Raw genomic sequence first — 23,139 nt, forward strand, 5'->3', positions numbered from 1 at the left:
GGGCAGCCCAGGTGGCTCAGCGGTTTAGCGCCGCCTTCAGCCCAGGGCCTGATCCTGGAGACCCGGAATCGAGTCCCGCTTCGGGCTCCCTGCATGGAGCCTGCTTCTCCTCTGCCTGTGTCTCTCATGAATAAATAAATAAAACTTAAAAAAATTTTTTTTTCAATTCTGTGATACAAAAATGCAACTAAGCAGGAAAAAAAGAGAAATAGGTTCTAGTTAAATTGACAAGATTTATGTCCTTTTCAAAAATGAAGGAAGTTAAATTTGGATCTTCATAGTATTGCTTTCACTAATTCTAGTTTCAACATTACAGAATTAGTTGGGAAGCAAGCGTCTTTTCAGCCTTCTGTCACTCCAAATATATTCATTTTTAATTAGAAATTTTCCCGGTTAACCAAAATTGGGTCATATCAAACCTTCTAAAATATGACACTTAAAGTTTAGCTTTTGCCATCCCGATAACACGTATGACATTATGAAGAATACTTCTTATCATAGATGTCAATAGTTTTATTCAGAAAAAAACTCCCACATTTACTGTAGTTCCCAGTGGTTCTTCTACATGTTCATAAAATAATTACTCTTTGAGAGAGATGTTCAAAGCATGTATGAGTCGTTTTCCAGGCAATCACCCACTCCATTCTCTGATGGTTAGGATTTAGTATTTCACAAGTAAAAACATCACTTTTTCTTATTGTTACAAAACCTGGATTTTGAATGTAGAGAAGGCTCAAAGCAGCAGAGTATTGTTGGTAAGAGGTGAGATGCTAGAAACCATTCTGCCGCCTTTCATTTCTGCGACTTCCCACCACTTTTGTTCACTGATGTTGTATATGCTATAGGTGTCCGCCTTCACAACTTTCCACTTGCGTGGAATTCCATCTGTTTAATCAAATCGAAACAAACTGTAGTGTCAAGGTCCTTGTACCTTAAAAGATTTCCTTCCTATTATCTTGTTAACCCATTGCATCATTCAGAAGAATAAATACCCCAGCTCAGCACACAGGAAATGTAACCAGAAAAAAAAAGGAAATAGAGAATATTAAGATACATACATGTATGTGTCACACACACACATGCACATGTACAAAATATATGGTCTATGTAACAGACAAGTCAATGATTTGTTAAACACATATAATGATATTTGCCTAGTGTATTTAAAATGATAAACCCTGATAATTAAAATTTGGATTTTTTTTCTCATTTTTTTCAAGGAAAGTAATACATTATTATATGATCCTGAATTTGTGGTAGAACTGTGTAGCAGGAAAAAGATATAGCTGGATTCCAAATTCACTCGCAGTGTCTTTACACGTGCAAAGGACATGTAGCTTCTTCATTTCTCTATGGCTGACTTCATTCCCCTATGAGCCTCTATCCTGCTGGATGGAGCAGACATTTAAAGGCACCAACAAATGATTGATGATTTAAACAGTATCTTTTTGGTCTAAATTCCAATCTATTCAAATATGATGTGATCCCATCAATCAGAACTAGTTTAAATGTTTTGTTCTGGGCGATCCCGTTTTTCAGTCAATTCTCAGGCTCTTAGAATGCCCCCCCCCGACCCCCGCCCTTTTGGGTAGCAGCTGGGTGTATGAGGAGCTTTCCCCGTGCTCTTTGTGATATCCCTGGCCACCATGCACTGGCTGCCGTCCTCTGAAATCTGACTGCCTTGCCTCTTCCCCTGGGCTTCTTGCTGGTGGCTGCTCCTGAATTCTGAGGCTGGCGTGATGGGTCTGTGCTTTCTCAGGTCAGCCTGAGACCAAGATTTCTCTCTGGTGACTTGGCCTTTGAAGGTTGGCTGCAACCTGGCTTCAAAGCCATTTTGCTTGGCCTGGAGATTTCTGCCAAGTTGGACAGCCAACACCATCTGCTTTCTTCTGCAGCTCTCCTCCTGCCAGCAGAAACTTCAGAACTCACTGTGTTGTCTGAGGGCCAAGGGTGCTCAAGAGGGCCATCTCATACACTCTCTAAATGTGGGGTAGCCCAGCATGCACTGCAAACCAGTGCTCTCCCACCAGGACATATAGGAGTAGAGCTGCTCTGCTTCTCTAGCAGATCTGTCCCTGTTGGGGATTCAGCCAAGAGGAAGAGGCCAGGACTCCTTTTGTCACCTGCCTCTTTCCCCACATGTACGTATTCACAAGTTCTTCCCACACTCCTGTTCCAGCTGTCTAATCCTCCCTCCTTACACCAAACTTCAAGATCAAGTCTCTGGATCAGGTTCTTCCCATGTTAATAGGAAAATAAGGTGTTAGAAAAAGCGTTTTATTTTTCAAAAAAATTTGAAAAAAGAAAAACCTTATTTTGGCTTTCAGAAGGCAAGTCGTGAATCTTTCTTTGCACTCCTGCCACAAAAAGTTCAAATACACAACCTTCCCTCCATCTCCAGCTTCTCCTTTGCCCCTGGCCTTTTCTGCAGGTTCCAAATAGGAAAGCCCAGTAATATATGTCCAAAAGATTTATTCTTGTTCCATGTGCAAAAAGAGCTGCAATTTCAAGGGTTTCTAGATTAATAAACCCATAAAGGAATATTTTACTCTGAATGCTAGCAAGCCTTGATATTCGAGAGATCTTTATTTATGGCTAGACTTAGTTTAGCATTAATGTGGCATCAGCAGGAGAAGGCTTTTGAAAATTTTACGTCTGACAGACTTGTTATTTAATATAATTATTTCCTCTATCATTTCATGTATGGGCATCCTTAAATAGCTGAATGACCCTCTCTTTGTTAATAAAATATGTGTTAAAGTTCATTTAATCAAGACTTCAAAATAATTCAATATTCTACACTGTATTTGGAAGATGACCTCAGACTTTATCACTGAAATAAGATTTTGAATTCATTTTATTAAATCTAGTATGAGGCTTTAGGTAAGTACCTAAGACTCTGTACATGATTTACTTGCTAGAAAAAAACCCAACAAACTGTCAAGACAAAACTGTCATTTGATTATCTCTACAACTCTTGAACTTAGGAATTTTTAAAAGAGTTCCATGAATTCCCTGAAATTATATGCAATATTTTGTACTTACATTTTCACAGGAGAAAAATCATAACTTATCAATTCACCTAACCAGGGATTCTGATTCCCAAACAAGGTTAAATTTTCTTCTGTGCTGTATACCCAATAATAGTGAGTGGCCAATCAATTATTTGAGAGATATAGAATATAAATAATAAGTTGCACTTTACAGTGAAATAAGTAGGTTGAAAGGTTCTTACTATGAATAAAATATTAGTTTGTTAAAGGTAAATAATTGTGTAGCTTTATAAGCTTTCCTTCATAAAAGATGTAAAATCAAATGAACTGATTCTCATTTTCCTGAGCCCCTTCTGGCTGACTGAACAAGAGTGTAAGCTCCTTAGCACAATACAAAATGCCATTTACAACCAACTCAGGTCAGCACTTCCAGATTTAACTTATCACATTGCCCTCACTCTCTATTTTGGCCAAACCCAGTTACTCACTTTCCTCTGAATCTCTCATGCATTTTCAAGCCTCTCTGTTCAAATTCTTTGTCTGGCGAATTCCTACCTATTTCTCAATGTCTCTTCTCCCTTCCTATGTATAGTCACCATCATAGCACTCTGCACATCTTCCTGCTGTAATAGCATGCTGGATTGCAATTGTTATTTCCCTGCCCTTACCCACTATTAACAGGACTAACAGGATGATTATATTCATCCCATGTCTCTAGAACTAAGCACGGTGCCTGGCTGAGAGGAGAAACTCAATGTATGCTGGTTTGAATTAATAATTAGGGGATCCAAGAGAGTTAACAAAGGACTCTAGGACAATGGGAGGAAGCTCAGCTTTTAGACAAAGAGATAGGAATTCCCCATATTCTCATGAAAATGTCTAGAACGATATGTTATTGTTCCAATGAAGGTATTCAGGTATCAGCTTGCAAGCTATGGCAGCCCAGGCCTTATGCCAGAGCAGAGCACCCTTCTGCATGGAGGCCCGGATTGCATCAGGACTCCCCAAGGCCTCCTGTCCACCCTATCCTATCTCAGCCTCTGCTACTGTCCCTTCTCATTTCTTTTCTTCCCGCTCCTCCTCCTTTCCCTGTCATTATATCACACCCATCCCTGTCTGCCACACACATACCAGGACCCAGGTGGTATTAATCAAGATGGGTAGTTCTGGGCACTCATCCACTAGCCAGTGTTGGGGCTTGCACATAGTTTATGGTTTGTAAAGCACTGTCACAATGTCACATATGTCATCTCATATAATCTTAACTTGGGCCTACTTGTCTCCGGTCAGCAGATGTGGAGAAAAACATAGCAACTTAAGTCTTCTAAGGCAAAGTACCTGGGTGAGCCCAGCCTGAAACAAGGTCTTTTAATTCTATTTGCACTTTGGAGTCCATGTTGGAAAACAGAGCAAAGATAGATGACAGTGTCCTTAGTTTAACCAAATATTAATAAAAATATTTTTGTTGTTCTAAAAGTAATTAATAGCTAGTAAAAAAATATAAAATACACAAAAGCTATAAAATAAAATTCAGGAAGGATACATTTATCTTTCTCTACTGCCCCTCAAGATCTTTAGCCCAGCTCTTCCAAGGTTACCACCATGAAAAATTTGTGTATCCTTCCAAAAATGTGTGTATACATATGTTTTATATTAAAATATTACATATATTTATAACTGTACACAACTAGAAGTATGTATAAATAACTAGAAGTATGTATATATAAATATGCCCCATGTGTAAATATAAGACTGTTAAAATATTAAAAAATATAACATATAAACCATACATATATGTGTTTGTATACATACATATATATAAAATAATTCTATATAAAGCCCTATCTATCCTAACTACATGTGTTGTTTATATATATGTGTATGTATATACATATACACAGAGACATACATATATATAGTCAACCGTGACCTGAATGTTAAGGGGCATGGCTGGTGGTGGAGGCTGGTGACATTATTTCTGATGGTATGCCAAGTTTAATGAAGTGAATCAGGGAGCAGTTTTTTGTTGTTTGAGAAGATAGCTGTTTATTCAGTGCCAGATCTTCTGTTGGGCCCAGGCTAGTTTGAGCAGTCTTCTTTCCTAAGAAGTTTGGTTTGTGGGTGTCCCCCTAATTAGTGACTCTCAGAAGTTGCTCTACTATGACAGCAACTGCTGTGACCATTTGAGCTCCAAGACTGATCTGCTGGTTCCTTTGAAACACACCCATCGACATGCTCAATGGAGTGGTCTAGAGTGGTAATTGGCTGTTTATTGACTCCACCCCGCCTCCATGTCAGTGACTAGAGGGTAAAGACAATGTTTCAATCATTTTTGTTGCTCCAGCACAGACCCCATACCTCAGTGAGTGCTTGTTGCACAGATCTGAAACTGTAACTGGCATTTACAATATCTCACCTGCAAAGTCTCCATAGTGCCCGATGGAGAGGTAGATGCCCTTTCGTACTGAACAGTCATCAAGAGCATCCTCTCTTCTAGATACCATTTGGAAGTAGGTCATTTCTCTTTAGTGCTTCTAACTTCCTCTTCCATCCTCATACTGCTTTGAAACTAGCAAACTAAAGCAAGCCTTTTGGTGTTATCTGTGGACTTGCCAGCTGAGATTATTTTGAGGGAAGGCAATAGTTTTATGTTCTGAAATATTCGTGCAGACTTCACGCACGCTTTGTTCTACTGGGGAAGAAATAACCTTGAGTCTCTTAGGTGAGACTCATGCAGTAAAAAAAGAAAATTATAAAAATGGAACAACAACAAAGTAGAAAGAGAGACAAAAGACCAAGAGCTTCAACTCTATGAATTTGTATACATACATTCTTTAATGACATAGTTGCTAGACTTGGAAGCAGTAAGGTTTGACTGGAACACACCAACTGGAAACCTGGATTCAGCCCCAGCTTTGCCATGGAGTCGTGAGGCAGGACTGCTCCATACTTCAGCTGCCTCATTTGTGGCATGGGCTAACTGGAAAAGAGGAGTCTAAGTCGATACAATAGAGGCACTGATGCTCTGATGAAGTTCCAGGTGGAAGAACCATTCACTTATCCTGTGTTTAGAGGGAGAGTAGAAGTTAAAGGGATATGGAGTTTGACCCAGTTTAAGGAAGAACTTTCTAATATAAAGTTTTCAAAAAATGAAATGAACCACTTTGTAAAGGTGATAAATTTTCTGGTACTGGAGAGATTTGAGCTGCCAGGACGGGATAGAAGAATGTTTTAAGTGGTTTCTGAGTTCCCTGACATTCCTTAAGAATATGATTCTGTGACTAGTTGATCTCTAAGGCAACACTATCCGACTGAACTTTTTCTGCAGTGATAAAAATGTGGTATCTCTCTGCTGTCCAAACTGGTAGTCACTAGCCACATGTGACTGCTGAGTACTTGAAATGTGGCTAGTAGGGCAGAGGAACTGAATTTTTAATTTAATTTAATTCTAGCTAATTTCAATGTAAAAGCCACAGATGGCTAATGGCTACTGGCTCTGAAATCTTGATATTTTTTTGGGTCTCATCATCGTGGCCTATCACATTATCATCACATACTCTGTCCTGGACACCGTACATAAAATTGCTCTATTTAATATATGGTCTTTATTTAGAGGGAATTAGCTCCTGAGAAAGAAGTAGAACCCATCTAAAAACATGGAGATGAAATAAAGAATAAGATAGTAAATAAACTATTGCCAAACTGGAAAGTGCAGCCAGAGAACATATTGTACAGCCACAATAAAAACACTGGTGTTTCTAAGAAGCAAAAAGATGTGAACTCCCCCTTGTCCTGGGGGTGGGAGGAAAGTAGCTCTGAGCTCAGTGCTCCCAACCAACATGCTGTTGCGCTGAACAGAGGATTCTTCCCGCGGTACATGCTCAATGGGCTGTTCGTTTTTTTCCTATACGTTTTAAGAGTGATAGAGATTTAGAAGAATGTGATAAAGTAACCTCAGGCTTCATGTTACTTCACCAGAAAGAGGAAGTTGTTTGAATTAGAACTTATCATTTCAGATCAGGAAGAGGCCTCGGAGATTATATAATCTAGTCTCTATATTTTACAGAGAAGAAAACCAAAGCCTGAAGCCCAGAAAAGCTTGTGACTTGCCACAGTCACGTGGTTATTAATAGTAGAATCTTTTATTTATGTAAAAAAGTTAATATGCAGTGAATAAGTTACCCATCAAAAATAACCTTTTTCTTCAAAATAAAAACAAAAATAGTGCTTCCCAAGAGCTGAAGAAAAGTCAAAGTTGTCATCGATAGCTTTCCCGAGGAATGTTTCAATCATCTCGTGTTTCCTGAGAGTGTGACAGAGGCCTTTACTGGAAACCTGCTTGGAGGACTGTGCTGAACTTCTGCTTGCACTTACCTTGGCTAAGACCATGTCTCCTCAGACTTGGTCCAGAGAAAAACTGCAACATGCTCAGGGTCTGCTCTAGGGCAATATTCTCTCTAACCAAGGCCCTCTGGGGCAGTTCCCAAGAAGAAATTCTTCCCCCCTCCCAGTTCATTGAACATTCTTGCACGTCCCCTAGAGAATGGCAAAATCTAAACAAACAAGTTCTATTTTCAATTTGTCTTTCTGAAAACCGAACTTCACCCACATGAAACTAGCCAGCAGGCTTCAAATGCTGAAGGCTTCTAGGTACTTTCTGAGTTTGCTCTGACTCATGTCTTACCTACATTTTTATCCTTGATTAAAAAAAAATAAAACAAAATAAAGCCAAGAAATGAGGGCTCTCTTTCAATGTGAACTATTTGAGTCTTCCCACATCTTCAGCTTTTCTCCATTACCACATAAAACTCTTCTTCCTTGAAATGTGTATAGAATTCAGATAACCAGCATATTTGGAAGAATATTTATGGAGTATTTAGATTTTGGACATCCAACAATTTAATAGAAGGTACTGTCGTGTCAGGTGCTATGATCTAATCACATTTCTTTTCATAATGACTAACGGATTTTCATGATGTCAGTTGCCCATACAGAAACCATAACTGGCTTTCTTCTGGGATCTTTTTGGATTTAATATGGCCGCCTAAGTCTGGAAGCTTAACATTAATGTCTTTTCTTTCTACCTATCAAACTACTTCTTAAATTCATCCCCAACCTCACTCTAACATATTGCTTTTCAGCCAGGCTATTCTTACCATTCCCCTTCCCCCAGACTCTTGTTTATGATCTTCTTTATGCCTTTCTTGCATGGCATTCCATACTTTATTCCCTCTATTTGGAACTATCTCCTCTCAAAAATGGGCTTAAAGCTGCTTGTCTTCTAGAAACCTTTCCCTCTAATCCCATCCAAGACTTGTGTTCTATCACTTGTTTGCTCTGGGAGCCACTGAGAGTTTTGTTTTGTATTACTTTTGTGCAAAAAGTGTAAACTTTTAGAGCTAGGGATATGGGGGTTGAACAGAAGACACAATACATTGTTGGCCTCACCCCACCAGTCTCCAGATAAGGACTGCAGTTCAGATTTACTGAGTACAGTATGTTCAAGATCACACAGAATTAGGTTACATCTCCAAGATCACCACTCTTTTCATTATATCACATTGCCTTTTACTTTAATATCTACATCATACTAATGACTGAGAAAAATATAAATAACATTACATAATACATAAAGAAAAATTTACGACTGCATTTGAGTGATGCTTATGTTTTTATTACTTAAAATTATGGCTGTGACAGAGAGACTTCTGGGCCATGTTTCTCAGTTTTACAAAACAGCTTGCAAGATGCAGTTATGAGACTGACTTGGGGCAAATGGAAGAAGTATAGAAGTAATGTATGTAGTTCCAGGTCTGGCTCATAAAAACCTCCTTGCACACCCCCATGCCCTCTTCTCTTGCTCTGATGGTTGATGTTGGGTTCTAGGGTGACCCTGGAGGCCAGAGTTGTAGATGATAGAGTCATAAGATAAAAAATGCTTGGTCCAGAATCACCTTTTGGAAGAGAACTGCCTGGTGATTTGAAGCATCCACTTTGAACTGTTTTATGAGCAAGACACTATGATGTTAACAAGAGACTGTGTTAAGCCACTGATATTTTGGCTAGCATCTATCCAAACTAATATACATTCATTGCATAATTCTTAAAACATTCATATGAACTTGATATTATCCCCATCGAACAAATGGAAAACCCAGAATGAAAGTGGTCACACTTCTCACATGAGGCGCAGCCAAGATGTGAACCCAAGTCTATCTGATTCCACATGCTTTTTTTTTTTCACGAATACAGAAGTTCCTGTTATGATGATTCAACTTACAGACTTAGATAAGAACCATTTTATGCGCCTGTGTAGAAATGCATCAACTCTGCTGACCACCAACAGATGGCAGTAGTGGCTGCCTATAGACTGTCACTGAATTTATGAACAAATGGATTTAGGAATATCATAAAATGAAATATAACCTATATGTGCATAGATGAGTTTCTGAATGCTCTGCTGCCTTTTCTCTGTGAGGAATAATTTTACCTTCTTGAGAATTATCACTGCAAGTTATTCAAACTTGTGGGTCTTTAATTCTCTCCTCTGAGAGTGAGCAAATCAGTCTCGAATCCTTTGTACTCAGTATATCCCTTGAGAGGCTGACATTCCGTTGTGCTCATGTGAACTGACCCTGTAAAGAAATTCACACTGGGCTGTCCCTCTCTCCCTTGGGTAGACAGGCTTGGTAGTTGATTATGTTTTGTGATTACTCTTGGCAATGGGTCAACAAGGCTACAACAACTGCCAATTTAAAATTTATTTATTTATTTATTTAGCAACTCTATATTTTAAAATTTCCTCCAATGAATACATGTAATTGTATAATTAAAATAATATAGTAAATGGACACTCAAAACCATGCAAGCAATGTGAAGGACACATTATAAAGAATGAGGTAGTACAGCAGAATGATTAACAAAATAGGCTTTGGATCCTCATAGTAATGAGTTCAAAGCCCTGCTCTGCCACTTTCTGATAGTATGGCTGCAGGAAAGTTCCCTAGCCTTTTAGATCCTCAGTTTCCCCATCTATAAAAAGGAAGGAGAGTATTACATCTATACTATAGGGTTTTGCAAGGATTAAACACAGTATGAAGCAGAGGGCCTGGGGATGAGATGGAGAATATGGTAAGGATGATATACATGGGATTACATTAAAATGGTTTTAATTGACAAAATCATAACTAGCAATTGTATACTAATTATTCTCCACTTCTTAATCAAGTTATTTCCTAGTGTGTATGCAGCTTCAATGCCTTAGATCCTCATACCTTCCTGAAAACAGAAGTCACTTCTTTTTATTCTCCAACATACCTGCTTCATAGAAAAAGAGGGTAGTCAGTCAATACTTCTTGAGTAAGAGAAATATAACATGATCTTTGTTCTATCTTTAAGCATTCAACTTCAGATTTTCACAGAGGAGTTTTTATAGCACCATACCTGTCCATAAAGAAGAGGGAAATCAGATCTATTGGGATGCCTAACATGGTGCTATAAAACCAGAGAACTATAGACTATAGAAATATAGACTATATAATGGTAGACTGTAAACTGTGAGAACTATAGATTATTGAACTGTCCTGAATACTGTGATTGCCACTTACCACATGTGGCTATTTAAATTTAAATACAACTAAAAACACACTTCTTCACACTAGCCACATATCACATGCTCATTGGCCACATGTGGTGGGTGGCTTCCCCACTGAACAGTGCAGATATAGAATAGTCATTTCAAATAATTCTACTGGATACTGCTGCTCTAAAACTCCTCAGAAAGGCCCTGAAAGCTGGGGAAAGAGAATTGTCAGAGTTGGGGCCTTTTGGCCAAATACTTCCTTCTTCAATATTAATTTTTAAAAAGGCGATTAAATGCCAACTATGTGATGTATTACTGGCTACAATTTATTAAGTATTTAGTATGTGCAAAACATAATGCTAAACCCTTTACACACATCATTTATCTAATTATCATGCTCTGAAAGGCAGACATTATTAATGATCAAACTACTAATAATTATTAATACTTATATCTGGTATAAATATTATTAATTAGTTATGACTAACTTGCTTTTTAGAAGTGAGAAAACAGAGGCTCAGAGAGGTTGAATAACTTGCCTGAGATCACACAGCTTAGAAGTAGCAGCACTAGGATTTAATTTCAGCATTTGTCTGGCTCAGCCATCTCTGTGCTTACCCACTAGGTTCTACTGCTTTTCCCCTTATCACACCTTTCTGAGGCACAGTTTAGGAGCTGTGAAATATGCAAATGTATGCAACAATAACTACCTTCAAAACCTGTCAACCTAGTTGGGAAATAAATGGGTAGAAATATATGTAACTAATTATAATTATAGAACAAGCTCTGTTGTTGTTGTTGTGTGTGTGGTCTTTTTTTTTTTTTTTTTTTTAGAATAAGCTCTGTTAAAGAAGAAGGATAGATATGGTAAAAAGAGATATGGAGTGAATTGGAGGTAAGAAAACCAATTAAGAGACCATTGCATTAGTCAGGGCATACTCAAGATAAAGTGAAGGAGTTAAATAGTACAGATAGTGGAAATAGGAAGAGGCATAGAGGAAGAACAGTCCATATTCAGAGACCATTTGTATTTAGGGAGAAAGAAACAGGGAAGTGTAGTTGCCAGTCTCTAAGATGAGCCTCCTCCCTATAGTGATCCTTGCTTTCTGGTATTCATGCTTTGGTGAGTCCCTCTCATGTTAGAGCTGACCTGTGTGACCAGTAGGATGTGGTAGAGGTGATGACATGTGGCCTTCGAGGGTAAGGCATAAAAGCAGCTTTTACCACCTCTCTTGGTTTGCCTACTCTGTAGGTGGCCAGCCACCATGCTATGAGGCTACTTAAAAGTCCCATAGGGAGGTCCACATGGGGATGAAACTCAGAGACATAGTAAGTTCTTATTATTGTTTTTAGCTACTACATTTTGGGATGATTTACTATGTAACAATAGATAGCTAATAGAGGAGGTATTGGACTATTTTATGATTTCAGACTTGGGTAATGATGGAGCTAATCATCAATTTTTCTTCTTTTCAAAACATAATCCATATAAGCAAGCCACTTTGTGATCCAATCTCATGTGGACTTTCATTCAAAGAAACAGTTGTCTGGCAACTAAAAAGTAGATAAACACTATTTAATCTTTTACAACAGTCTCTCCTGAATATGCTGGAGGGGCACCATTTTCAGAATACTTAGTTACATTTCTTTTTTTTTTTTTTTTTTAAGATTTTATTCTTAAAATCCCCTACAGGGAGCCTGACGCAGGACTTGATCTCAGGACCCCGGGATCAGGACCTGAGCTAAAGGCAGACACTCTGAGCCACCCGGGTGCCCTACTTAGTTACATTTCTTTAAAATCTCATTTCCCATCTGATCCTCCATATTGCCTTGATACCAACTTAGCTCCAAAATTTGTCTTTAAGATCTTCCAAAAAACTAAGCCATAAATTCAAGCAAGGTAGGCTTTTACCACTCTCTTCATTGGTCAGAGTTTTATTATGTGGATCTATATTAACCTGTCTTTTTAGCTTTTCTATCCTCTCAGTATTTGCATTCCATACTACAAAAAGAAGAGCTCAGGAACTATCCTCAAAAGCAAAGAATCCTTTTAGAAGGAAAGAGTGGGCAAGAGAGTGAGATTACCCATGTTGCAACTACAAATAAGAAAACAAAAATTTTTTGCAATTTTTTTTAGATGTATATTTACCAAAGAAACGAGTCTTAGGATGTAGCCTGGTACAAGCAAGTTCATTTACTTATCTGGTTGACACTGAGGATGTTAGATTTCTGTATCTCAGTTTCCTAATTTGCAGAATGATAAGATCTATTTGATGGCTTGCGGAAGGATAAGATGAGTGAAAGCACAAAAAGTACTTCATACAATATCTACCAGGTTGGAAACCTGCAATAGCTACTAAAGTCTAAAATATCTCAATTCTTGGAAATTCTGCATCCTGAAATGTTATACAAAGGGTAAATTATTTGAGATGCTAGTACTTGAGTATCCCTTCTAAATCATGCTTTGTTTGCCTCTTCTCATATTTTGAGATGGCTGCTTCTATCATTGTTAGGACAACAGGTGGTTGCGGTATTGGTGTGCATTGAATAACATTCATCATGTCTGGACCCAAAAGCTGTAAGCACATTAACTCTGATTATATCATGTCCCATATGACCAATACCTTCTACAACCAAGTTTTTTCATATCTTTTGCACATTTGTTTCTGATTCTGAATACATATAATAGAGCCCGTTATACTGCAATTGCTGAATCTCACTATGTTTAACTCCACAACTGTTTTAAGGGTCCTTACTATGTGCCACAGTTAGGACCACAGTCTAGGTATTTTATCTGCACTAAGGTACAGAGAGCCAAGACTTGCCCCTGAGGAGCTTACATTATAGTGGGAGAATACAGAAAATAAATAATAAACATAGCATATTAATAAATTATAAAATATTAGAAAGTGATATTACAACAGCAACAAAAAGAAGTGAAGATCTCTGATAAAATAATTATAGCCATGACTTCTCTGAGGATAGTGCCTGATACATCCAAAGACAGATTTATCCCTAGAGTATGCACAGCCAGAGTAGTAAAGTGGATGAAGCTGTGACTTAGAGATGGAAGCCTTGATGAAAGTCACCGCTGGGACACCTGGGTGGCTCAGTGGTTGAGTGTCTGCCTTTGGCTCTGGTTGTGATCCTGGGATCCTGGGATAGAGTCCCACAACTGGCTCCTCACAGGGAGACTGCTTTTCCCTCTGATTATGTCTCTGCCTCTCTCTCTGTGTCTCTCATGCATAAATAAAATCTTAAAAAAAAAAAAAGAAGGAAAGAAAGTGAGTCCTGGGAGCATCTGAGTGGCTTAGTTGGTTTAGCATCTGCCTTCAGCTCAAATCATGGTCCCAGGGTCCTGGGATCAAGCCCTGCTTCGGGCTCCCTGCTCAGCAAGGAGCCTACTTCTCCATCTCCCTTTACTGCTCCTCCTACTTGTGCTCTCTCTGTCAAATAAATAAATAAAATCTGAAAGAAAGAAAGAAAGAAAGAAAGAAAGAAAGAAAGAAAGAAAGAAAGAAAGAGTGAGTCCTACATTGGGAATAAGAACTTCCCTAGATATCTGAGTTCTCTAGATTAATTCAGTGCTTTTTCCATTCTTTTGAGAGCCTTTGGGCAGGGGGTATTTTTCAAGAACTTTAGGTATATGTCTTTAGCTATCTTTTTTGATATTCTTCATATACATCCATTTAGTTCATCTCCAAACCAGTGGCCCGGAAACCTTCCATCATTTCCTTCCCTTATTCCCCATACTGATCAGGGTTCCATTTAAGAAGCAGAACCACTGTGGACACTAAGGACTAAGGAATTCATTGTAGAAATTAGACTTCATACAATTATAGGAGAATCTAGGGAAATAAAGGTCTGAAAGGATCAGAGAAAAATCACTAACCAGTTGCTGGAGTGGAAAGATGAAGAAAGCTGATGTTGAAGTTTGTGGAAGGTTGTTGGCTCTTTGTGACAACTGTCTCTGTGAATCCCAGCGAACTATCTTATGATAAGCCTGGGGTCACTCTTGGTCAGGAGGGCTGGCAGTTAGGAAGGAAAGATGGACATTTGTGGAGAAGAGTGAGAAAGAACTAGAATCAAAGAATAAACTAGAGCCTAAAAGGAAACACTGGAGTTCATGTCTCTCTCACTGTACCTAATCCTGATGACCAGCAGGAAAAGCTGCTACCACAAATCTGAGAACTATTCATGTGTCAGCCCAGTATTTGGAGAGGTTGAAGGAAGAGATGGGTAACAGCTAGACAAGGTGTGGGCTTGGTGCTGCCCAGGTGAGTCAGCAGGTCAGTGACAACACTGGCCTGTTTTACTTCCACCTTCCAAATCATGGCCAAATGCCTTATGTGGTCACCCTTGATCCACACAGAGAAGGAAATTATGAAAAATGCAATTCCAACCAAGCAAAGTTGACAGAGTATAAAATCAACATAATCCTTACATATCAATCAATTTTAATTCTTAAGTTTTTGTCCCTTTCTTTCCTTCTCTACTATAATTGCTCTAGTACAGATCCCTGGCATCTCTCTTCTGGCCTATCAGCATAGCAGAGATGCAAAACATTTGATGAATTTTCAGGTCCTTCTTGTAGACACTATGGCAAGAGCTTCTGCCCATCTAGCTCTTGAGGCACCCCAAAATCTTAGGAATACCATTGAGCTTGTTTGGCTTCATCATTATTGGCCAGTATTGCTGACATCATCCTTTCTCTCCTGCTGATATTTTCATCACAACTGTGCATGTGTACTAATTAGTACTCAAGAATGCATATGGCCAGAAAGGGGAGGGGAAGTATATACTAATAGCAGCTAGCATTTACTGTGTTAGGCATTTTATTAAATACATTATTTTACAGCAATGTCTCCATTAATAACTCCATTTGATAAAAATTAAAACTTAAGTTTGTAGTAGATAAATCAATCACCCAAAGTTAAACTATTAGCAAGTAGTTGAACTTAGACATATTTGTTCCCAAAGCAGATGGTCTTTCTACTACATCAAAGAGCCAGGAGGCAGCTCTTCCTTTTGGTTTTTCACAACCACCAGGGTAGTTTATCTTTTTAATTTTGGGTTCTTGCCCAGCTGGGTTGGATTCCATTTGTGGTAGCTATAGAGAATATGTCCAGCACAAAAGCCTCCATGAGCCAGACAATTACCATAAATAAATGAAAAGGCAGGAGGTTGGGATGGATCAGGGGTAGTGGGGACTATGGGAAACTGGCAAATTTAAACCTATATAAAGGGGCACAGGAGTGAATCAACTCTAACTGACAATTGCCTGGTGGGAATGCAGACTCAATGTTACATAAAAGTTGTAGTATCTCCTAACTTTAAATGTTGACTCAATATTTTTGTTAAAGATAACATGGCCCTGGGACACCTGGGTGGCTCAGCAGTTAAGAGTCTGCCTTCGGTTCAGGTCATGATGCTGGGGTCCTGGGATGGAGTACCACATCAGGATCCTTGCATGGAGCCTGCTTCTCCCTCTGCCTATGTCTCTGCCTCTCTTTCTATGTCTCTCATGAATAAATAAATAAAATTAAAAAAAAAAGATAACATGGCCCCAAGGGTATTTTTAAGATTCCATGTAGGATGAAGACAACACTGACCAGAATCACCTAAGAGCTGCTAATTTTCAACCTCCACTCCAGAGGTCTTGTGCTGAATTCATTAGATTTATGTGTGTCATCACAGGTTCCTCCAAAAGTTGATCCAAATACTATGGAGTAGTGAGGAGAGTCACAAGTTAACAACCCATGGTTGGTTTAGGCATTTTGGACTCCAAAGGCCTGCAGACCTATAGGCTACTACTGTTGAGAATCAGGCAAAAGCTAAAAAGCCGAGGCTTCTGGACAGAAATGGACATGAAAGAAGCACACAGTGAGCAACTGTGTGGGTGACTATGAGAGCATGAGTCAGTGGATGACATGTGGGGGTGGAAGTCAAGTGTGTGTGTGAGTTCGGTGTAAAGGACTATAAGCAGAAAGAAAAAAGGGGATATGATGGTCAATGGTAGGAAGAAAGGGAGAGAACAAGAGACAAAGGAGAAGCCATTTGCACTTTCACCCAGTACATCTGTGGACATATTCTATTTGCCAATCTTTTCTCCTTCATATGTGCAGAGGCACAAGCAAGTGTTAATACTCACTAGGCTAGATATGGCAATTTCATAGCCAAGGCAAATATATTCAGTAATTTCTCCTGGCTGCTGCTTTCACTAGAATCTTTCTTGTCTAACAAGTTCTAAACTGTTCCCTATTATCTTTGTGCTAACTGCTTAGAAATCTCATAGCTTAGTTTGAGCATCTCAGGATCCCAACTGAATAGATAAAAGATGGCTAAGTAAAAATGATGGTTATAATTAAACCACATGATTCCAAGACATTCCTGTCTTCCCTATCAGAGGATTAAGGTCTGTAATGAAGGAACCAGAACCATTGAGTTAACATTGGCAAACATTTTAATACGTGAGTAAATTCACAAAACTGAGTGCACTGGCAGCTGGCCCTACTGCAGCAGTGAAAGAACAAGGGTGTGGACACAGTAAGTGAAGTATAGTGACAGCCATCACAGCCTGAAAGGGCCTCTGCCTCCTGAGCTCCCCAATTTTAAAACCTCATTCTTGACCCATCTTGCTCCTTTAGGAGGCCAGCAGAAGTTGAATGCATATTCTGAAACCTCTTTTTTCCACTTTGTGAGAAAAAATTATACAATTTGAGGTGATGATCATATGATGGATGTGCAGTTTTCACATCATAAAACGCAGGTGCTAAGTGAGCCTGGCGTATGCACCACTCCTACGCAGAAACCATCTGTGAGAGAGCTCCAGAGTCAGCTACCCATATACATGTCACATTTTTAGAGGGCAGGAAGAGAGGCAGAGATGATCTTGGATGCACAGGGTAGTGGGCTAGCTTCATGGATTCTACTCATGGAGGTTTCAAATTCCTACTGATGTTTTGGAAAAGACACCATCATTTTACATAGTTGGTATCATTCTTTCTAGATTTCTCCCTTTTCCCAATTTTTATCTCCATCTCTAATGAAAAAGATTTTTAAAAAATAAATTAAGGTTCAAGTTTTCTCATTAGAAAAATAAGGGGTCTTAGTGTTAATCTTCTTGAGTCAGGAATATATTCAAGGATATAATGAAAACCATGGAGCATTCTCCATAACAATGCAGATGTCTACAAAGACTCAAACCTTTACAAACTTTTCCCTAGGACAGTGGCTCCTAATTTGCCTGTCCACTAGAATCACCTGGAGAACTTCAAAGACTCTAGATACCTGGACCCCATCCCAAAACAATTTAATCAGTATAGCTCAAAGGGCCTGTGTATACTGTAATGTTCAAATATCTCTTCAGGTGATTCTACTGTATAGTCAGGTCTAAGCATTGGATCCCTAGGGCACTAAGTGAACAAAATAAGAAAAAAAAGTTTAGGAGTAAAGAAAGCCAAGAAGCAATATGTCTCTAAAATACCTAACTGGAAGCATATACTATAGGAGATACAAGAGATGAAGAGGAAAGAAGGCAAGATGCAAATGACTTGCTCCTTGTTGCTAATTTCAGATTATTCTTCCTTCCTCCACCCTAAAAATAAAGCACCTGCATTGAACTGCATGCCATAAGGCCCATAGCACCAGCTAGTTTCCTTGTTTCTGTCTTTACCCAACGCCCCCACACCCTAACCACATATCCCAGGTCCCTTTCTCTCATTCCTTGAAATTTTAACTGTTAGTTAATTGTTGCTTACTTCCTTCAACATCGCTCTTGACAATTTTTGATGATTTAAATGTTCACATAGATAATCCTTCTGATATTCTGGTCAGTTCCTTCACTCACCTCTCTCAAAGATCTTGCCTATATCATTTCTCTGCCACTTACTTCAATGGACACATCCTACTAGACCCTGTTGTTATCAATCACTTTAATCCCTTTATAATCTCATTTCCAAGCATCCCACTCCCTGATCACCATCTCCTGTCTTTCCAGTTTATTCTCTTTAGTGCCTTAACTCCAACAATTCTTCATGTCACCTCCTGCAATTTATTGTTCCTACTAACTTTCTATTGTCCCCTACTCCATCCTAATGTCATCAGTTGCCTCTTATCCATCATCATTATCATCCTCATACTCACTTTCTTGTCTTCATGTGGCAAAATTACAGCCATGGTTAAATCCATGTCTACACCTACTCTGTGCTCACATGCATACAGCTAACCTTGGCTGCAGAAAAACATGCATCCATGACTATCAGCCTCACTAAAAATGCATAACCATAAACTTCAAATGGGCCACAGAGCCATCAAATAATCTCACAAAATTCCCTAGTTCATTCACTCTCTCCAACTCCCATATGATTTTTCACATCTTCTCTTCAGATACCTCCTTCCTCATCTGCATTCTCAGCTAATGACTGATTTCCATTTTCTCTGAGGAAATACAAGCAATCAGAAGAGAACGTCTTCATGCTCTTACCACCCTATCTATCTACCTAGCTGTAGCTGTATCCATATACTCAGCATTCCCTCCTGTTACACTGAAGAAATGGTTTGTACTCCTGTCTAAGGGCAAGCCCTCCACCGGTGCGCTGGATCCCACCTTCACTTAACCACTCAGGGACATCACTGTAGCAATTCTCCACACACCAAACCATTAATTTTTCTCATTTCGAATAGATCATTCCCATTAGCATAAAAACAGGCTACTATTTTTCCCATCTTAAAAATAGCTTTGGGGCACCTGGGTGGCATAGTCGGTTGAGCATCTGATTCTTGGTTTGGTTTGGGTTATGATTTTGGGGTTGTGAGATTGAGCCCTACGTCAGGCTCTGTGCTCAGCATGGAGTCTGTTTGGGATTCTCTCTCCTTCTCCCTCTCCCACTTGTGCTCTCTCAAACACATAAATAAATCTTTAAAAAAAGTTTTGATTATTTACCCCTCTCTCCCTATGATTTCATTTCCCTGCTTCCCTTTATAACAAAACTCTTTGAAATAATGATCTCACTGACTCTTTATCTCCTCTGCTTCTTTTTTAAACCCAGATTTTGTCCTTACTACACTGAAATAGCCCTTTTCAAGTTCACCGACGACTTTCCCACTGCTATAACCAGGTCAGTTTGCAGCCTGTATCTTACTTCATCTATCAGCATTTCATTGTATCAATCACTGAATCTTTCTTCATTTGGCTTCCACTCTCTCTGGGTTTTACTCCTTCAGCAGTATGCAATCTGCCTGTTTCCTTTGCTGATTGCTCCTCATCACCCCAAACTTTAAACTTTGGGGCTTAATTCTCACACCATCTTTTTTCTCCATTTACACTAACTCTCTTGGTGATCTCAATTGGCTTCTCAGCCTAGACACCGTTTGCAGGCTGATCACTCCAAATTTATATTTCCTGGCTTGAACTCTCTCTCAAACTCAAGATTTGTACATTTAACTGCTTACTTGACATCTCCACTGGCTATTTCTTCTGCCTGGGATGTTCTTCCAGCAGATATTTACATGGCTTACTTCCTCATTTCTTCATTCCTAAGGCCTTCTTTGTGTACACTATGAAAAACAGCACCTACTCCCCCAAACCCCACATTTCCTATCTTCCTCTACTGTTTCTGTCTTAAGCAACTATCAGTGTCTGATATACCTTACATTTTGTGTTATTATCTGTCCATGATCTGTTTCCATGAGCTCTGGGTTTCTTGGTCTATTTACCTGGCACAAAATATTCGATTATTTGTTGATTGAATGAATAATCCTAAACTCTAGATTCATAAAACCAGTGGGAGAAAACAGTAAATATCCCTACTTACATGCTAGATTACTAACAAAGAACTTCAAGGGTATTTTATATTATCTCTCCATTTGTCTCTGAGTGGTGGCAGCTGAATTTAGCCTGTTGGAACTCAATGACTAGGTGGAAAACCTGAGTAGGGGAAGCTTGTTTTGTTCAGCTGCTTCCCTTGAGAGGGATGCTTGAGCTCTGTGCTAGGGCTGTGCCTCTAAAAGTTAGTCCAGGGCAGCCCCTATGGCTTAGCGGCTTAGCAGGTCAGCATCGCCGTCAGCCCAGGGCGTGATCCTGGAGACCTGGGATCGAGTCTCACATCAGGCTCCCTGCATGAAGCCTGCTTCTCCCTCCGCCCATGTCTCTGTGTCTCTAATAAATAAATAAAATATTAATAAATAAAAAATAAAAGTTCGGAGTGGATCCTGGAGGACTTGTCACATGCAAATACTCCATTAGGAAGAGGCAAATATGTAAAGCAGGACCTATGGGGGTAACTTTCTCCTTTATGCACACTCCCAATCTATTTCTGCTACTTTTGTGAGAAAATGCTAAGACTTGAGTACCTTAAAAAAAAACAAAAAAACAAAAAAGGAAAGCAAAAGAGAACAAGGGAAAAAAGACTAGAGAGTTATAGTAGTCCAACCTGAATATAGTGAGTATTGGAGTACTGATCCAAGGAGAAACACCTATTGGGCTGCATGGTTAGAAGAATGACTTATACAAGCTGGAGTTCGTTTTGTTTTTGTTTTTTTTGCCATTATTAGAGTTTTGGTTATTACTTGGAGTCATTGTTAGTGGTAATCAACAATGGTGGTTACTAAAAATGGTTTGTGCTGTGAGACAGGTGAGGGTAAATCACATCATTTAGGGCTGACTTAGACAACTTGGAAGTGGAATCCCTGGGTGGCGCAGCGGTTTAGTGCCTGGCTTTGGCCCAGGGTGCGATCCTGGAGACCCAGGATCAAATCCCACGTCAGGCTCCCGGTGCATGGAGCCTGCTTCTCCCTCTGCCTGTGTCTCTGCCTCTCTCTCTCTCTGTGTGACTATCATAAATAAATAAAAATTTAAAAAAAGATAAGTTGGAAGCGAATATTAAAGACAGACTTTGAAGAAAATAGGAATCTTAATTAGTCACATGCATCCTACAGAGTCTATGGAAAAAGGGAAGAACTCTGGTATTATCTGCTGTGGTAAGGAAGGATGAATTTACTGATGGAGTACACTTATATGTGAGACTTTCAACTGTTTTTCTACACTTGTGCTGGAAATCTCTTGTTCCTTCACATTCTATCTCCTGAGTCACTTCCTAGCCACCTGTGTATGTGAGGTGGGGGGAGGGGGGGGACACAAGGCCTGGGAACTGTCCCAATTTATCATACCCTGGGCAGCACAGTCACCACATTTAAGAGAAGATGTGGCCAAGAGCTGCAAGGTCTAGAGAAAAACAGGGAACAAAGTGATGATATTGTTGGAAACTAGGTCCTATGAGAAAATATTAAACTGGTTTGATTAGTAAGTTAAGGGAGAGTAGACCACACAGTGTCTTCAAATATGTCGAGGGTTTTTTTTTTTTTAAGGGTCTGAGCCCTTGTATTGGTATGTCAGAATTTAGAGATATGAACTAAATTAGGAGGTGTATTTGACAATTTCAAGAGTGTTTTTGTAGATCCTAAAGCGAAGGTCCAAACGAAAATCCTAATAAACAACTTACACTTTGGAGGACTTGCAGGTTTTAATAACTAGGATTTTGCAAGCCACTTCGAACCAGCTCTTTGATGGGTGCTGTCTGCCATCTCCGGGTTGGCTTCTATGCAGGCAGGACACCTAATTGTTATGAAAAGGGAAAGCCCAGGCTTCGGCATCCCCTAGCATATGACTTAAATGCATAATTCAATACTTCAGTTTTACCTTAAGCAGGGATAAACTCACCTTCCCTCATTTTTTATCTGCCTTAGAAGGATTCTGCTAACTGATTTTTAAAACAACATATCAGAGGGAGTTCATGAAGAGAACTTGACCAAGATTTTGCCCAATCTTTAATACTCAAATATCTGTTAGCTTTCTTTCTGTTCTTTGTCTAAAGTGCACATGGAGCTTTTAGAGGGCTTCCATAAAACAATTTTTGGGGTACAGGAAAGTCTTTCAGCTGTTATGGTTGGTGGCAATTATATCTGAGATGACCAATGCTCTAAAGAACCTGACTAAGCCATACAGGGAAATAGAAAACAAAACAGAATGCTTCAGATATGATTTTATCATTTAATTAGGAACTAGAAACTTACCTCTGGATTTTGTAATGCTTTTTAAGACATTTTTGGTGAATAAAGCAAGAAACAACTATAGATATTATATGTAATATATATATATTAGTGACTGAATAGTGAGACAATGAAGCTATTAGATAAATTTCTAAGATAGTAATATTTAAAAGTAATATTTACTATGTGTGGTAGATTATAGTCATGGTGTCAGTTTTTCATGCCTCCCTCTATCCATATCCTTCAGTAGTACCTTTCCATGTGGACTCTAGGCTTGGCTATGTGACTTGCTTTGGCTAATGAGATAGTAGTAAACTTGACCCAAGCAAAGACTTAAAAAAAAAAAAAAAAGAGTTGTTTTCCCACTTTCTCTTTTGGACCCCTGCCACCACTATCAAAACATGCCTAGGTTGGAGAGATTTGGGAGCCATGTAAGGAGAATTTAGTGTCCAGGTGAAGACCAATCTGCTACTGACTGCAAACACGTGAGTGAGCCCAGCCAAGATCAGTTAAGTC

The 23,139-nt window shown here is 39.1% G+C and overlaps 1 long non-coding RNA gene across 9 annotated transcripts in view; it reads right to left on the minus strand.

The window, feature by feature from the left end:
- Positions 1–5,805: 5,805 nt before the first annotated feature.
- The window catches only part of LOC140611720 (uncharacterized), a 117,992-nt gene continuing 100,658 nt past the window's right edge, over positions 5,806–23,139 (minus strand). For 5 of the 9 annotated variants that reach the window (XR_012012865.1, XR_012012864.1, XR_012012862.1 and 2 more), the window contains 2 exons: positions 12,725–12,819; positions 5,806–10,436 (listed from right to left, as the gene is read on the minus strand). This is a non-coding gene — a long non-coding RNA (uncharacterized lncRNA). The remainder of the gene's footprint in view (positions 10,437–12,724; positions 12,820–23,139) is intronic. The other 4 variants (XR_012012866.1, XR_012012863.1, XR_012012870.1 and 1 more) reach the window with 3 other exon arrangements.

Source organism: Canis lupus, chromosome 20 (genome assembly GCF_048164855.1).
Source record: "Canis lupus baileyi chromosome 20, mCanLup2.hap1, whole genome shotgun sequence".
NCBI lineage: Eukaryota > Metazoa > Chordata > Mammalia > Carnivora > Canidae > Canis > Canis lupus.